The sequence below is a fragment of the Magallana gigas genome, chromosome 9 (genome assembly GCF_963853765.1).
Source record: "Magallana gigas chromosome 9, xbMagGiga1.1, whole genome shotgun sequence".
Lineage (NCBI taxonomy): Eukaryota > Metazoa > Mollusca > Bivalvia > Ostreida > Ostreidae > Magallana > Magallana gigas.
The window spans coordinates 16,296,207-16,313,583 of NC_088861.1; the positions used below are offsets into that span (position 1 = coordinate 16,296,207).

Here is a 17,377-nt window from a genome sequence, read left to right on the forward strand (position 1 = left end):
TTCAAAGTCCTTCAAAAATACCCTTGTTTAAGAAATGAAATATTGTATGAGTGAACTAGTCGCCCCCGTTTTATTTTCGTTTTGTCAGTCAGCGAATTAAGACTTGGTGAATTTCAGTGTATACATTATCTCTCTTCTACCACAACATTGCTGGGGCGAATTAACGACGAGGAAAAACCGTAAGTGAAAGCAAAAACATGAAGGAGCAAAAATAACCCTGTATCCAGTATATACCAGAGGCAAAGCATGGAAACTGAAACCGATAAATCTTGCAATGATAGTAAAACGCTGCAAGATTCCGTTAGACAGGTTGAGCAATAGTCTTATGGTCGCACAGCACACGCACAAATAGCTGTGATTTATCTTTCGACATTTAAAAATCATGCATCGCTCTTGCGAGTGCACAAATGCTGTAAAACATTCGCATTAATGTTCTTGCGTTGCATTTCAATAATTTGGACTTCGGTTGCGTCTGAATAGTTTGCATGTCCACATTTTTGGGGAGACGATGCAACCACAAAAGCGCAATCAACGAATGCGAGAGCTCGTGCAACGTATGCAATAGCACGAGCGAAACCATAAAACTCCGATTGCAAGTGTGTAAAGTACTTGTGCACCAATTGTGTAAGGGGCTTTATGTATTTGCATTCACAAAACCTTATATTTTCTTAATTTGGAAATAAAGTAATAAATTAATAGACGTTTGAAACAGTAGTTACCACATCACGAATTTTCTCTATGATGATTCCAAGAACCAATCAAGTGATTAAAAGATATATCAATTTTTCTGTCCAATGAATATTGGTTTTTGGAGTTAAATAAAAAGCAAATTAAAACAAAATCAAAATCAATCATCTGTTAAATAAGATTTTACAGTACTGAAAATCACTTATCAATTATTGTTAGTGAATAAATGATTAATTCTTCATGTAATTAACTGTGTGTGCTAAAAATCATCAATATTAACATATAACCTATTTTCTATAAATGAGCAGCTGAAGAACTGTTTTCATTAAGATATGAAAGCTAATTTGCCACACTAAAAATCATTTCGTGAGTAAATGTAGGTCAATCCCAGATAGCATGACTATGTTTGGCCAGCTTTGGGACACAATGGTTGACTTTGTTTGGTCAACGTTGGGCTAACTTTTTTTTTGCTCATCGGCCGAACCTTGGGCCAACAGGTAGGCCTAACGTTTGGCCAGCTGGTAGAACCTACGTTGGACCTATATATTAACGTTGGGTCAACGTAATGCTAATACATGTATGTTGGACCAACGTTCGACCGATGAGCAATAAAACATTGGGTTAAAGTAGTTTGCCAACGTTGGCCAACCAAAGGTTGCTTGTGTTGGCCCAACTGGTTAGGTAACAACATTAAACCAACGTGAATACATTTAGGTTTTTTAATCGAACATTTTACGAACAACACATATTTTGGTTTAAAGGAATTTGGTCTGAATAACAATACAAAAACATTGAATTTATACTTTTGAATTCTTTCATCAATATAGGGAATAATTGTTCAAGCAGACCATAATAATCACTTATTTTATATATATGAGCATGTCGTCTTCGTGTTTTAACAGAATTGTATTTGATATGTTTTCAGTCACAAAATTTGATCGTTGGACTGAGTATTAGCTGCCGCTCATCGTTCTCGTCCTTTCTTTCTGTCCTCTCTTTTCTCCGGCTTCCTTCTCTATCTGCGGCAAACCGGATCTAGTCTTCGGGATATCTTCGCATCTGTAGCACTTGCACAGAGTCTGTTTTTCCACACGGTAGCTGTAAACCAAATAGTAACAATTAAAAATCAAGTATCTTTGTAGAAGGTAAGGTTTCTAAAATGCATATTGATTATGATCTTGCTTTTATAATAAATTAATATGAATAGCTCAAAATGGATACCACAGGCATGTTCATATGCTGTTCACTTTCGAGCTATATGATGAACCCCGACCTCATGTTGCCATAATGTTATGAAATTGTAACAGGGGAAGATTAATTAAGATCACTTTTATATCATACGAATTGATACATGTATAATTATACAAAGCATATATACAAAACATCCTTATATTCTGAGAATACATCATTAAATTTAAAAGTACGATCTAAACAAGACTTAAGTTTTAATATTATTACGTTCGTAAGATCATTAGGTGCAGTGCTTAAATCATCATATGCCGTGAACAAAAAGTAATTATTAGAAGTTCATTTTATGTAGTATCAATTTCATTTTATGTGTTAAAATATAAACGTACGGTGGTGAAATATTTATGTGTTGTAATGAAAGTGGTATGTAATGTATGCAACGGTAAATCCTTTCTATAATTTAACAATTTATCATAGGCCATTGTTGAGTCATTATGTAAAGTGGTCAGTTCTCTGCATGATGTGATCATTTTCTACTTAGGAAACTAATTACAATTACATAACTTCCAAAATAAAACTTTTTTGCCTCTTCTCCATGACAAGTGAAACCATTTAACAACCTCACCACTAACACACGACTTCACATTCAAGATTATCACACCATATAATTGAATGATCACATCATGTAAAGAACTAAATGTTATTACATCATAAACTTATTATTACTCAACAACTGCATAAAATAAATTAGCATATTATATAAAGGATTTACCATTGATATTACACATTCATCAGAATACATAAAGGTTTTACCACTATACATACTGATTTAACACACCAATTAAATAAAAGTAGTACCGAATATACTGTACTCATAACCTAATCCAAGATGTTGCACTGCATGACAAATTTTGCAACAAACCATGAAAAATGTACCACAAAAATAACGAAGCAACAAAAATACACAATGAGTTTATTTCTATATAAAGTAAGCTTATCAAATTATATAAAGATTTATTTACAGCATATAATGTATTAACCACTGCACCCAATTCTCTCTCTCTCTATTAAAGAATTAATTATGCAACGTGCAACATTAGTAATGCTATTACTATTTAATATCAAGATTTTATCTCTGAATACCATTGTATATTTTAAGTATATAATGATGTTAGCAATGTATAACAAGATGATATCCCTCCATATACATGTAATGATATTACCATTAATAATTACAAATAAATGCATAATGAATGACCCAACAAATCGTGCATTTTCGTCAACTGAATATTACCTGAAAGGTCTGAAAAAGGTTACTGAATAACAAATGTAAACCATTTAGAATCAATTAAGCAATCCGTTATCTTTAAGCCCAATTTTACTTGGCTGAGTGGCAGATGTTCATACATCGTAAGAAACCTACGGTCGGTCTCGCTTCTCTGCGAGACCGACCGTGGGTTTCCGACGATGATGTTTATATTGTGCTGGAGTTAACTTAATAAAAGTGTCCAAATTCCACTCTAATCAGTCATAAGTATACACTTATCATTTTGATGGCTTTTGAAAGATTAACAATTTTGTATCAGTTAATTATTACCGTACTGTTACATTTTTCAGTGTAAAAATAACATTATTCGTGTTAAATGTAAGATATAATGAAAACATGTTTGTATTTTTACGAAAAATAAAACAAAAAATAACAACTGAATACGAACAGAAACAACCGTTTGTATATTGAAACAACTACTTAGTTTTAGTGGGATCATACGTATTATGTAACGTTCACTTGGAATATCAGGGTGTTTAAGGAGAGCGTTTTGCAAATACCTGAGTTCAACAGGTACACGTATATGCTTTAGAGAGAATCGTAAACAGATCGATGCCATAAATAGGTGAATTCGTTAAAGCCAAAATACCTGTACTTTGGTGTCCGCCTTGTTGTCAATAACACTACTCTCAAGGTCGGCAGAAATGGTGTCACTTTAAAAAAGTCAGTTTATAGGACGGTGTTTGTTTAATATCATATCATAAAAAATATACAGGTGATTAACTCAAATGTATAACAGAAAAAAATGATAAAGATATCTCGAGAAAACATGTGATTGATTGTCCATCAAGCTTTAAATTCAATATCCAAAAGTTGTTATCTAATAGTTTGTTACTGACTTACTACGGAAAAAATTAGAATTGATAAATTCTAAAAATGCTGATCAGCCCGATCAAATCCCATAGTCAATCAATAAAAAACCTAGAAGGTGGATCATTTTAAGTGTATTTTTTTTTCTCTCTCTCTCTTTTTTAAAAAAATAATTATGCAACGTGCATCATTACATCTATTCTACACGAGACATATATATCTGTTTAAATTTTAATGCATTACTCTACTCGAAGTAGGAAATATTTAAAAGCATGTTCACGATTTTTGTAAAATTCTATTTTTGTATTTTCATTTTTCATAATGCTTTAGTAATGCAAAGCTGATGAGCAATCAAATTTGAGGGTCAGTCGTAGAGTTTACGTTAGTTCAGTATGCCAGTAAAAGTTCTATTTTAAAGATGGTTTTTCTATCTGATAATTCGTTTTTAACATGAATAAACATTTCCTAGCGTTCATGACTTATCTTTTTAGGGTCTAAACCTGGAACTTTCTTTTCAGCATTTAAAATGTAGCAAAAACATGATCTTAACTTTGTTTACATAACAAAGAAATTTGAGCTCTGTATCTCGCTTATAACTTGACAACAAACACTCAAATTTTGGTTGACTATTAGAAATGCCTTACTGTAGCATTGTAAACATTAAACATTAAAAAATAACTTTAAATCTTGCTCATACCCTTTAAAATAAAAGTAACTTTAAACACATGAATATTAATATAAAACATTCATATCGTGATGATTCTCTGAAATTATCATCTAGATCTGTGTCTAGAATTTTAAGATTCTAACTTTTGAGGTGGATCATTTTTAAGAGATGTGTATTGTCGGTTAAACAACAAAAATATTGGGAAAGGAATTTTCAATTTCTATATAATTTAATTTCATACAAATTGAAGCTTTTAATTGGATTAGCCAATCACATGACAGTGTTTTATAGTGTATAAAGAATGTTGGCTATGGGGCCACGCCAACTTGACAACAACGAGCCGGACTTACTTTTATCATTACTTCCTGTTTACATTAGAGATCATATAATACATATATATTATATACAATCTGAGACCTTGAAAAATAATATCATTAAAAAAATTGATTGTTTTGTTCATTTAAACAATAAAGACAAAGTTTATACCAAATATATTATTGAGACACAGTTTACATGGAACTATGTTGTTTGGTTTGTTGTCGTCTGCTATAAACAACATGGCAGATTTTGAGATGTTGGGTGTTGGGGAGACTGTAGAGATTATAGATACTGATTGGGACACACTGTACCAATTACTGGATGGTAAATTTGATGTCTCAACATCAACAAATGAAGCGGGGGAGAAGCTTGAGAGGGTTTTAAGCCCTACACATGTATAAAAACAGAAGAAACAATGCTGCAAGAGCCATCCTATAGCAGGAGATTTAATTCTGTCAGTGATGCAGAAATGCAGGATCTTAAAGAAAGAAGACAGTCAAAAGCCACAAAATCTAACACTAAGTGGGGATTAAATTTGGTTCAAGGTATTGAATATTTAATGAAGTGCTCAAATTGAAAATATCAGCTCATCATCACTTATATCGGATTAACCAGATTGGGACTTGAACCCAAATTCCCCACACAAAATGCATGGTTGCTTTAACATTAAGCTATCTGGATTTAAGCATGATAAATGATTTGATAAGTTCAAAACAAAAATTTCGAATTTCATTACAGAATGGAGTGTTGAGGCTCTTGGGCAGCCAACCAATTTTCATTCAATTTCTGCACCTGAGCTCAATAGCCACCTTGAAAAGTTCTATGCAGAGGGTGCACCAAGGCCAAATGAAAAAAGATCTCAATATATGACCAAACAACAAGAATATTGGCAAGGAGGAATACATGCAAATGAAAACCCAAAAGAGAAAAGAATGTATGAGGTACCTTCTGCTGGGGCAAAATGTCCAGTTGCCTCTTTGAAACTTGGACCCTAAGGCAACATTTTTATTTAACAGATTTTCAAAAGATGCGCTTAAATCTCAAACAACTGAGGAAATTTGGTACACAGATGTTCCGAACAAAAATAAAAACAAAACACCAATTCACGCGGTTCATGACCGACATTTGTAAAAATGCAAAATGCAGCAAAACATACACTGCACATAGCCTTCGTGAAACCTCAATTCAAAGAATGAACGATGCATGTTTTTAGGTTTGACACATTATGCACATGAGTGGTCATAAAAATGAATCCACTGTGAGAAGTTATAGTAAATACTGTTTTACTTAGCAGAAGGTTTCAATGAGTAAAGCTCTATCAAATTTGGTAGTTCCTCAAAACGAAACTAGCAACCCAATTTCAGCCACCACGCCGCCAGTAAATCTCCCAATGGGAATGAATGTGAAGAGTCAGATACAGCTCCAATGACATCTGCAGAGATCCAAATTATTTTTCAATCACCTCAGAGCACCTACAGCTCCTTTCACAATTGGTGCACGATCAGAAGCGACAAAATATTTGTGCAACCGAAAAAAAAAATAGATATGAATCGTAAACTGTTGACAAATTAATCGCATTTGAAAAAGTATTCGTACAAAATTTGCACGATCTAAGCGAGCGTTGTGCGATGTAAACTCATTAAATCTTGCGATACATCTTGCGTCTATATGCGACTGTTCTACAATGAAAGCGACTGTTGAAGGATAATGAGATAGGATCGCGCGAGAGACCAGGTGATCGGACGGTTGAACGTGCGCCAATGCGATTGGACGTGCGATCATGCGTTCCATGGTACGAATGCTCGTGCGAGTAAGAGGGGGTATACATGTATATACCACCCATTTCCGACGTTTACAGTAGACATAGTTGAACGCGAGAGAACATGACGCTCAAGAAGAAACAGAAATGCAGCAGCATTTATTATTATACCTCAATATGATTATTCTATTATGAGAGGGCGATTTCATAGGAATGAAAAAGCCATTATGAGCATACGATGTAGACAAACATGATAAAATCAAAAATTTTTAGTCATTATGATTCTCTTTATATTACAAAAACAACTTAACTATGATTCAAAATTATGAAAGAAAAGTGAGACAGTAACATAGGAAATCAAACAATCACGACACTATTGCTATTGAAAAGTCAGACAATTTTTAAAAAATCAAAGTATTCTGTTTAATCATACATGCATTTTGTACGATATAATAAAACGTTTTTTGCATTAATATTCATACAGCGATGCCCTCGGTAAATATGATTTTTTTTTGGAGTAATAAATCTTCATATTTCCCTCACCATCATGCAATAAATGTATATTGGCAATTGTGGTCTGAAACAGAGATGCTTATACAGGGTAAATATGCTAGTGGCATATTGAGGCTGATAAGTCGTGCAATGATAGTAAAACGTTGCAAGATTACATGAGACATGTTGAGCAACAGTCTCATGGTCGCAAACCACACGCATATACAGCAGCGATTCATCTTAAGACCTTAAAAAATCGTGCATCACTCTTGCGAGTACACAAAACGTTGTAAAACGTTCGTACTATTGTTCGTGCGTTGTACTGCGATGATTTGGATCGCATTCGGTCGCGTCTGAATAATGTGCATGCCCACTATTTTGAGGAGACTTGATGCGAGCACTAAAACGCATGCAACCAATGCGAGAACTCGTGCAACGTCTGCGAGAGCTCATGCAACGTGTGACAGAGCTCGTGCGAATCTAAAAAATTCCGATCGCAAAGTGTTGTAAAGTGCTCGCGTGCCAATTGTGAAAGGGGCTTTAGATCGGTGCAACATTGTCACTTTGACACTGACATTATTATTTGGCACAATGTTCTGTTTTTATAATGTTTTGACATTTTTAAAAGGTGAAAATGTAATATTATAATTATGTCAGAAATAACTTTAAATGTTTATTTTGAGAACTATTATTTAAAAGGACACATTATTTCAATACGCCTTGTATTGTGCCATTGAACAATTGCCAAAGTTAGCATTCTTGTTTTTGTTAAATACTATATCACAATGTTTACAAGCTAAATATAATGTAATGTCTACAAGTTGAATACTAAGCCTGTCGATCATGGTCACATGAAGGTAAGGTAAAGGTAAATAACATATGCTCGTATTTCTAGTCGCAATCAGTTTAAAAAGCAGTGAGATACAGATTGATTTTAAATAGAGAAATTCATGGTAAGGAATATTATATTCTTATCATATTAAAAGGTAGTTTTGTTTAAGGATGTTTGCTTCGTTCTAAAGTCTTAAAACGTGATTATATTTGAGGTTGATAAGTATGAGGAAAAGTAGTTTTTTCACGAATGCATATTTAAAAAAAATTAAATTAGACTTTTTACGCACAATTTCATTTTATTCAATCTTTTTAATAGATATCTGATATAATGGATTTTGTTTGCATTCAAGGTGCAAACTTTATTTGTTCTTAAGCCTCATTGCTTAAAAAAAACATAGATAATCATTTAAAGGATTTAAAGTGTCAATTTAATTCATAGTTCATACAAATGTATGAAGAGCAATGTACATGTCTTTTATTGGAGTTATCATTATTTATACTTTGCCTTTACAGGCTGCACGGCTCAGTCTGACATTGAGTTATAACGACGTTTCTGTTACGTATTATTATGCCTTCTGTCAGTTTGTTACTATATATCAAATACTCATCTATTTTCGCATAGTATCTAAAAAATTTTATAGCGTAAGCATACTTTGCCGAAATAGAGCACGGCAAATGTTTTCTACGAAAATCTTTCAAGCGCCGACAGCGGGATTCGAACTCACGACGCTAAAATCATTCCAGCGTGAAGCCCAACGCGTTACCGCTACGCTAAATTAGCCGTTATTATAATTAACGGTATTTATATATATATATGTATAAAACGTAGATATACACGACTGACATCAAGCAATTAAAATTATTCAATTTTCATAAAACACTTCATATTGATGGAAATTTTTAAGTTAAAGTTCTTATAAACTTTTGAACAAATAGACTGATAATTTTTCAAAGAAATTCTACATGAGAATCACAAAAACGCTTGATAAAGAATGTACCAGAAAAAATTCAATGAGATTTCGTCTGCTAAACATTTCGAGTTTTCTCCGTAAGGCCAAACGTCTCTCATTTCTTGAAAAGAACATAAACCTTTGTTGACTTTTTATTGTACAACAACTTGTTGATTAAAACAAAATCAAATCAATTGTTTAATTTGAAAAAAAAACAACAAACGCGTGCTTTTCCGGTGATTTTTTAGGGACTTGTTAGCACTCGAACGTCACAGCTATTTATAGCTATTTATAGCTTAGCACGTCAGTATATTCAACAGTCGGCATAATAATAACAATAGTGTTGTGTTCTGCATGTACTATGCCTAAATAGTAGTCAGGGTTTGATACAAAGTGCACGATCCGGAGAGGCTCGTGCACTATGTATCAAACCCTGACTACTATTTAGGCATAGTACATGCACAACACAACACTATTATATAAGTAGTCCGTGATTCATCCGAGAGTTATATACCGCATTTTCCCTCTGATCAGAGGGTGTTATCGCAAACTCCATCAAAGTATTGTTTGTGCCACTTGTGAATAAGTAAAACCGAACTATTTTGATGGCTTTCCCGTTTTCCCCATCGTTTGTTTTGTTTCTATCGGTGTTTACCTCGGTTGAAACATGCTGTTATGATGGCGCACTGTACTTACGGTCAGCTGATCGTGACGTCGCTTTTTCGGGCGTTCTTGCCGTAATATCATTTAAAAGTCCTCTGTAATTTAAACCCAATTACAAAGTTTAAACCATTTTTACGCCTGGTCGTGCGTACTTTCTGCGACCGTTTGAAACATCAAAAGTTTAGTTTTTTCCGATGGAAAACATTCAAAACCACTTTAGTTTGAATTGAAATTTTATGAAAAATATTTAGATATACAAGATGTTAAACCCATTTAAAAGGACAAAAACAGGATTGTCCACGAACTTTTTGGACAGCCTCGTACATTATATTTATGACTTTAAAGAAATTCAGGATTATGTTTAGAAGTAAACACAATTTACATTTTAAGTAAACATTAATACCAACCTTTGTTTATTAAATACATTAAATCAACATGAGAAAAAATATATGTCACTGAATAATAAGTCATGCACCAATGTATGAAACACTCCTAAAAGAAGAAAAACATATTCTATGCACATCTGTACACAATGACTGTATTGCTGTATTTAGCGTCTTGTTTACATTCTATCAAGGCCTTATATAATAGGTAACGCAAGTTGTTTGCCCTTCTTAACTGAGAACAGCAAAATTTATTTCTGCAAAACAATTACACAAAGAATTTAAAGCTACGGATAGTCGCATTTTGTCTATTTTTGTAGGCTAAAAATAATGGTTCCCGATTTCCAGATAAATATGTCAATGCCAAGGTCATTTAATCAAAACATGTTTATATTTTGTTAAAAGATCTTTTACAATATACGGCGCACATTTATGGAATAACACATATCTAATTAAAACATTTTACCTAACTTTAAAATGTTCTTTTAAATATTCTATTGGCTCACAATATGGTATATAACATTAAAGCTGACATGGATTTATAAAATCATTTGGTCGCCATATAAGTATCGATCGCTCTTCAGGTGCCACCGGGGTAAATATACCGGTCGAGAAAGTTACGGTCAATTGCTTTCCGATCGAGGCAACCAGGTTGCACGGACTCCTAAATGCTAACTTCTAAATTGAAGTAAAATGTTTGTGAAAAAAGAATACAAGAAATTGCACTCAATAAAACATCAAATAAATTCATTCTTTAAAAGAATTTCCAAGTTATCCGTATTATTTTGCACAGAGAATGCTGCCTTACTTCGCATGCACATTGAACACGTGTGTGATTCATACAGTAGTTTTTGTATTCAAAGAATACAACTAATTTCCAATGAATGAAATAACGCATATCTCTGATTTTGTTTCAAGTTTAAGACTTCAAATGCACGTGTTAACACATAGATCAAAGATGAACGTTGTTAAATCCGTTACTTTTGCAGATTGATTATTTTCACAAGCAACTGTGAGAAATGATTGTAGGCTCTTTTCCTCAAAATTTTGATGTAATCTGAATTATTTCAAAAATCATAGCAGCATTACTGCATTAAAGATAAAAATTGTTTTAGATCTGTCAATATTGATATAGAAGTAATTATCATTCCAATACTACATGTAGTTGTTTTCCTTATCATAACAATTGATGATCTAAGTATTCACAAAGTTTTATCTTTAAATTTTGCAGATCGGGTATTTGGATTGATATCAAATTAGACAGAAACCATGCAACTTGGGATAATTTGTATAATTCTTGGCATTGTGATTTATCTACATAAACTTCAATTTGTAAGATTTTATCCACCAAACAGTCATAAAAATCCTTTAGAATAATGTCTCGTCTACAGAATGAAATCTTCAGTAATATTGAATTTTAATAATGCATGAATGTTGCAACAATATTGTTATACCTTCTCTAGGCATTCGGCGGAATAATCTGTCCGTGGTCAAGGTACACATCAGAAAAAGTTGCTTCTTGTCCTGAAAGCCAGAATGAGGCGGAAGTCAGGGCAAAGGAGAAAAACTGTGAATCAATAAATCACAAACAAAATTGTACATCGCCAGAGAAAATTAAGTATCACTGTGTCATAAACGAGCTCGAAAATGCTTTTATTGAAGTTTGTGCACCCGAATATCTCATACATGGTACGTGTTCAGGTCTTAACAAAGGAAAACTTAAACATGTAAATGACCGCAAATGTTATCATTTAAATTATTTTGGTTTTTTGTCTAATTTTATCTTTATTCGACTTTTTCATTATTCTTGAATTTATGGCTTCTCATGATTGAAAAAAATAAACACCCCACAGCAATAGAGCACGAATGGACATGCTATGACCATTTAAACATCAACTGCAAATCAACGAAAATACATTTCTTATAGGATGCAATTATCTCGAGACTCTTTTTATTGAGTTTATAGACTCAATGTAGAATAAAATTATCTTAAAGAATAAACACGTAATCGAATTTTTTGTTTAAGGTATCTCACTCCTTTTGTTTTGATTTCTTGCACACATGATCATTAAATTTAAAATGAGTATAATCATATTTATATGATCAGCCCCCCAAAAATATATATATTTTATAATAATACAACAAATATATAGAAAACTCAATTAAATTTAATAAACAAAAAAGTTTTTGGAGGAACTATTTTTTCCCCAGCGAAATGATCTTTATACGAAAATAACAGAAATCAAAAGCAATTATATGAAATTTCGATGTACTCTTATTCTAAAAAAAACTTTATTCATAACGCAAATTTTTAACGTTTTTAAGTTTGAAACATGTTTTATAGATTCTGTGTAACATGTAAAAAATCTTGAAAGTGTAATAGACCTTTAGCATAAAATGATGCAAATATATGGAAAAGTCTGAAAATTTTAAAGCCAGATTTTGCAAGAATTTTGCCTTTAAATCACTCTATCTAATATTAAACATCACTGAGCCCCGTATTTTATTATGCACAAATAATACATATATGTCTACTAGGCAAATCGAATTAATTTTATAAAATTCTTGATATTCAAAAAGTTTTCATATCAAATCAAATTGCAAGTATTAAATAAATTCACTATAATTTTAAGTGCAAAAATTTCAATGAAAGATTTATGCAGCTTCATACAGAATTTGTTCGTATTCTCTCTATTCAATCTGCAGCTGATCATTGTGCATAGAGAATATTTGATGAAATAACATTGCTTAATTAAGAATACTTGCAACAAATGACCATTGGACTAAAATTGTATTTTAACTACAAAAAGGTCAAACCGAATGCGCTGTTACTTAGAGGGATGAAAACTGACCCTCCTTTCTCATTGTATATTTTAAGCAATTCTGTTTAAATATTTCAATGATTTACTTCCCAAGAATATCTGATACCTTCAATGATGAAAATATTGTCAGAATTCTGTTACAGGATACTGCACAGAGTATAATGAAGTCGGAGCTGTTGTACAGGCACACCACAATTTGAACTGTGAAACCGTAAAACCACCATGTAATTCATCATATTTATCCACAGAAGCGTATCGTTGTAAGATTATCCTCTCTCTCTCTTTCTTTTTCTCACAAACAATATATATATATATATATATATATATATATATATATATATATATATATATATATATATATATATATATATATATATATATATATATATATATATATATATGTATACACACACACACATACACACAACACATTTTTTATATTACCATCAATTTTCGCTTCTTGATACTGTCAATTTTCTAGACGGTGATCCGTTTTTCCAGATCACCACACTGTGGGTTTCCGATTCCTTATTATAACTTTTTGAAACTGATGACGCAGTACGCATTAAATTAATTCTGTATTTTATTGCATTTTCAAAGAGTTTGTTTCAAATTAGTCTTATTTTATAAGTTATGTCATACAGTTAATTTGAAAAATTTAGTTTTCCAATTAAACTTTTTAAAAAGACAAGAGTATCTAATATTTATCATTATAGCAGTAACTTGTCATGTAAATGTATCATAGCAAGGTTAATCCATTGATAGTTGACACAATACACCATTGATTAAACAGATGGCTTTGATAATATTTTAAAAAGAAACAAACAATAAAATAAGGTATTTCTGAGTTCATTTCACATCTTGTGTTTTACATATTTTCTTTCCACGGTTTCGATTTCGTTCTGCGTTTTAGGTCAGCTTGTCTTGAATATTTCTTAACTATAAATGGTCTATTGCATTTTAAAGTTAAAGGTTGTTATGCCATTGTGAGAAATAGGACCCAGACACCATCTACAAAAGCGACTATGCTTTTACCAATCACCCTTGACTACTTTAACCATTCTGTCTTACGCATCACTAGTAAAGCATACGCGGTAAGATTATTTCTAATTTAGTATGTAAATCAAAAGTATTTTCAAAAAATAAAGCACTTCAAAAGCATAAAGGTAATGGTGTAATTAAACATTTCTACAGACATTTACTCTTTTCTTTCATAAAAAACCGCAAATTGTTGATCATAGTATCATCGTATTCTAAATGATATTGACATGTTGCAGCATACATTGCCACCACTGTTATCACTGCTATACACTGTAAGCTGTGTTTAGAGTGACTGTTGCTGCAGGAATAACAGTGAGTTTTTGTTAAATATCTACTGTTATATTTTGTTGCTAATAAATTGATTTCTTTAGTCATACCATCAATTCACTGTTATTCAGTTACCATATCAAAACATAATGATCAACTTATATTGATATTAAAGAGAACATCTTCAAGCATAATCCATTTTTATATTTATTTTTTTACTCAACAAAATTGAGATATACATTGATATATTAACAGTCATTTTGATATTATCTGAAGTGTTCATGTACATGACTGTATTAATAATGCCTCAACACAAACATTTCCCTTCAATCAAACCATCATGTCTTAAGCGAATAACGACTTTAAGGTTTACGTCACACTGTATAATTGCTGTGTTTAGAGGCTTGAGTGTGTTGCTTTTCATGAAAAAAGGAAAAAAGGTTTTGATGAAATGCTTCTTATAGATAAGTACATAAACTAAAACGATTTAAAAATAATAAACCATTATTTTTACAAATATGTAGAAATCACTTGGTTTTGCGTAAGGAATGAGGCGAAATCTGAAGCCTGGGAAAACCTAATAGTTGCCTTTTTCATAGAAAGTTCGATGCATTTGACATTGATTAAGATGATATGAAAACTCAATTTAAGTGGAATACAGCATTATTGTAAATAATAACATTTATATAATTTGTGATATGTTTTGTCCAAACGGTACTTCAAGTATTTTGAAGTTTGGAAAATTTCAACCATACATTTGAGTTATAAGCATTACCTTCTTTTACTTATATGTATCAACCAATCAGAATGTGCATATATATATATATTGGATGTATATTTAGCGCCACTTCAAAAAACTTTTGTAAACAGAGGATTGTTTATTTATCTACCCGATTTACTAAACCTCCTTCCTCTTCATCACCCTACTGTGTAGCAGAAATCATAGCTGCTAATATTTTGTTTTTATCTGTTTTAAGTTTTATCAATATCATGTTGTATGCATATGTTTTAGATCATTATACATTGTAGGTGTGTGTAGGGGAGGTCACATTTTGTACTTTACTGTGAAACGAGAAAATATGGCGCATGCGTATTTTAGCGCAAAGGCAAATGCTTATATATTGGCGCAAATATTTTCTTGATTTATGATTAGGGAATTTTTTTTTAGTTTATGAATTGGATTCTACTTTTAACAGGGACTACAATGTATTTCCTAAATAGGAAATACACATGTTGACCGACTTCCTTGGGTGCGCTAAGTCTGTTTATTAACAGCTGGAAATCACGTGATTTTGGGTGTAAGCATGTTCACAGCTAGACAACTTGAGAAAATGCCGTATTACATGATGTTAAACAATGAGTAAATCTATCTTTTTTTTTATTTCTTACGAGAAGAATACTTTGATTTTTAATTAATTTTTTCTTACATAGAATTATATAGCGGAAACAATTACCGCTGTGATACCTTGAGATGGAGTTGCTGATGATACATATAGGTACTAATATGCAATACCACTGAGTTGGTAAATTTATTTAATTGGCTGAATTTACTCGATTACCCAGACAGTTAACCTGTGCAATTGTATAAACAAACATAATCGACCGCCTGAGTTTAATTACAAAAGGACACATTTCCAGTAGTAAAAGAGTGACTGTTTTGAAACATTAATTAAAAAAAAGATATATGGAAAACGATTGGCGCACTATAAATTTTAGAGCTGCGGGCCAGTAGCGTCAAAGGCGGTAAAATTTGTCGTGCGCCATATTTTCTCCTTTTACATTATTTGATCTTTCATCCAATGTCGGATGATCTCACTACTGTTTAGACCTTAGTATAATTTTTCTTTATGGTCAAAATAAACTGACAATATTCACTCAAACATGTGTTATGTTCTTGATAGTTCCTGCCAGTTCCCCAATATAACATAATTAGAGTCATTAAAAAATGCTGCAAATGTGTAGAAGGAAATGTAAATTATTAGCTTATGTATTTAAAGTTAATCGTAAAATGTTTCATGAGAAACTGTTCAATTATAGTTTTTTATAGTTAGTTAAGAATACAATATCCGACATAGTTTGCTTTGACACATTTATATTTATGTCTTGAATTATATTGACCTGTGCGTGCACAAGATCACATTGCATATGATATCGGACATTTACGAAATAGATAAATCGACACACCGAATTGTTGACATTTACATAACCAAGCTTTAAGACCTACAACAATGCTATTAATTTCACTACACTCTGCTTAGTTTAAATGATCTAACTATGTCTCGGGAAAGGCCTTCACAACGGTTAAAATGCCTCCCATATATCCGTAATGTAGCAAAAATAGCATAATCGCTCCGAAACGATTATGGAGAATATTGATGAAGCTGCATTGAAAATAACAGTAAAATTATTCATAACAAACTTTTTTAAGGCTGTGAATTCCTTTCATCTAAAAATGTAATTCATATTAATGAAGAATTCAACACAACGTTTTTACTCGCTTCTAATTTACACACCATGTTGACATTCGGAATTCTCATATTAAATGCACTGAGTTTGAACTCACTCCCGTATTTTCTTTGATGAACACAATATTTAGCAAATTTCCATTGAAAATTTACACCTATTCATCTTATAGTTTTAACATGCAAATGTGATTTTGTGGAAACATAAACTAAAGAGCATCCTGTGATATAGCGTGAATGTAATGCGCATACGCAAGATTGTAAAATCCTAAAAAAATCCGGATGATTTCCATATTTTTTTAAGGAAGTTTCGTTGATTATTAATTAGCGAAGGTTGATTAAGAAAAAAATAAAGACAAGTTGGCAATTATCAAGTACCAATGATGTTTAAAATATATAAAACAAAAAGCAGTTCTCTTCCAATATCTCGGTATTAAAGCCCAAAGATTCGAGTCTATTATTTTAATATAGTGATATAAATTGTTCTCCCATTTTCCAAACAGAGCACCATCCTAACAAGTTTCTATGAATTAGCTATCAGGGCACTAACAAGTCTAGGGGCAATATACTTGTTATCCGAATTGTCAGTTAACAGCTATTTTATCATATCGAATACAACTGTATTTGCCGGCGATGCAGATTTTCTTGATAGCAAACAAGTTAGAGTTATAAGACATCGAATTGAGCGACTCAGATTACATCAGAGG

At 32.0% G+C, this 17,377-nt stretch overlaps 1 long non-coding RNA gene across 3 annotated transcripts; it reads left to right on the forward strand.

Moving 5' to 3' along the window:
- Positions 1-8,065: 8,065 nt before the first annotated feature.
- Positions 8,066-16,088, forward strand: LOC105336515 (uncharacterized). Of its 3 annotated transcripts, none has more exons than XR_004599172.2 (7): positions 8,066-8,105; positions 11,310-11,410; positions 11,542-11,767; positions 13,044-13,160; positions 13,867-13,994; positions 14,178-14,253; positions 14,733-16,088. It is a non-coding gene; the product is annotated as an uncharacterized lncRNA (long non-coding RNA). The 3 variants fall into 3 exon arrangements; XR_010709369.1 differs by having other exon boundaries at positions 8,095-8,116; XR_004599171.2 differs by lacking the exon at positions 8,066-8,105 and adding an exon at positions 8,110-8,201.
- The last annotated feature ends 1,289 nt before the right edge of the window (positions 16,089-17,377 follow it).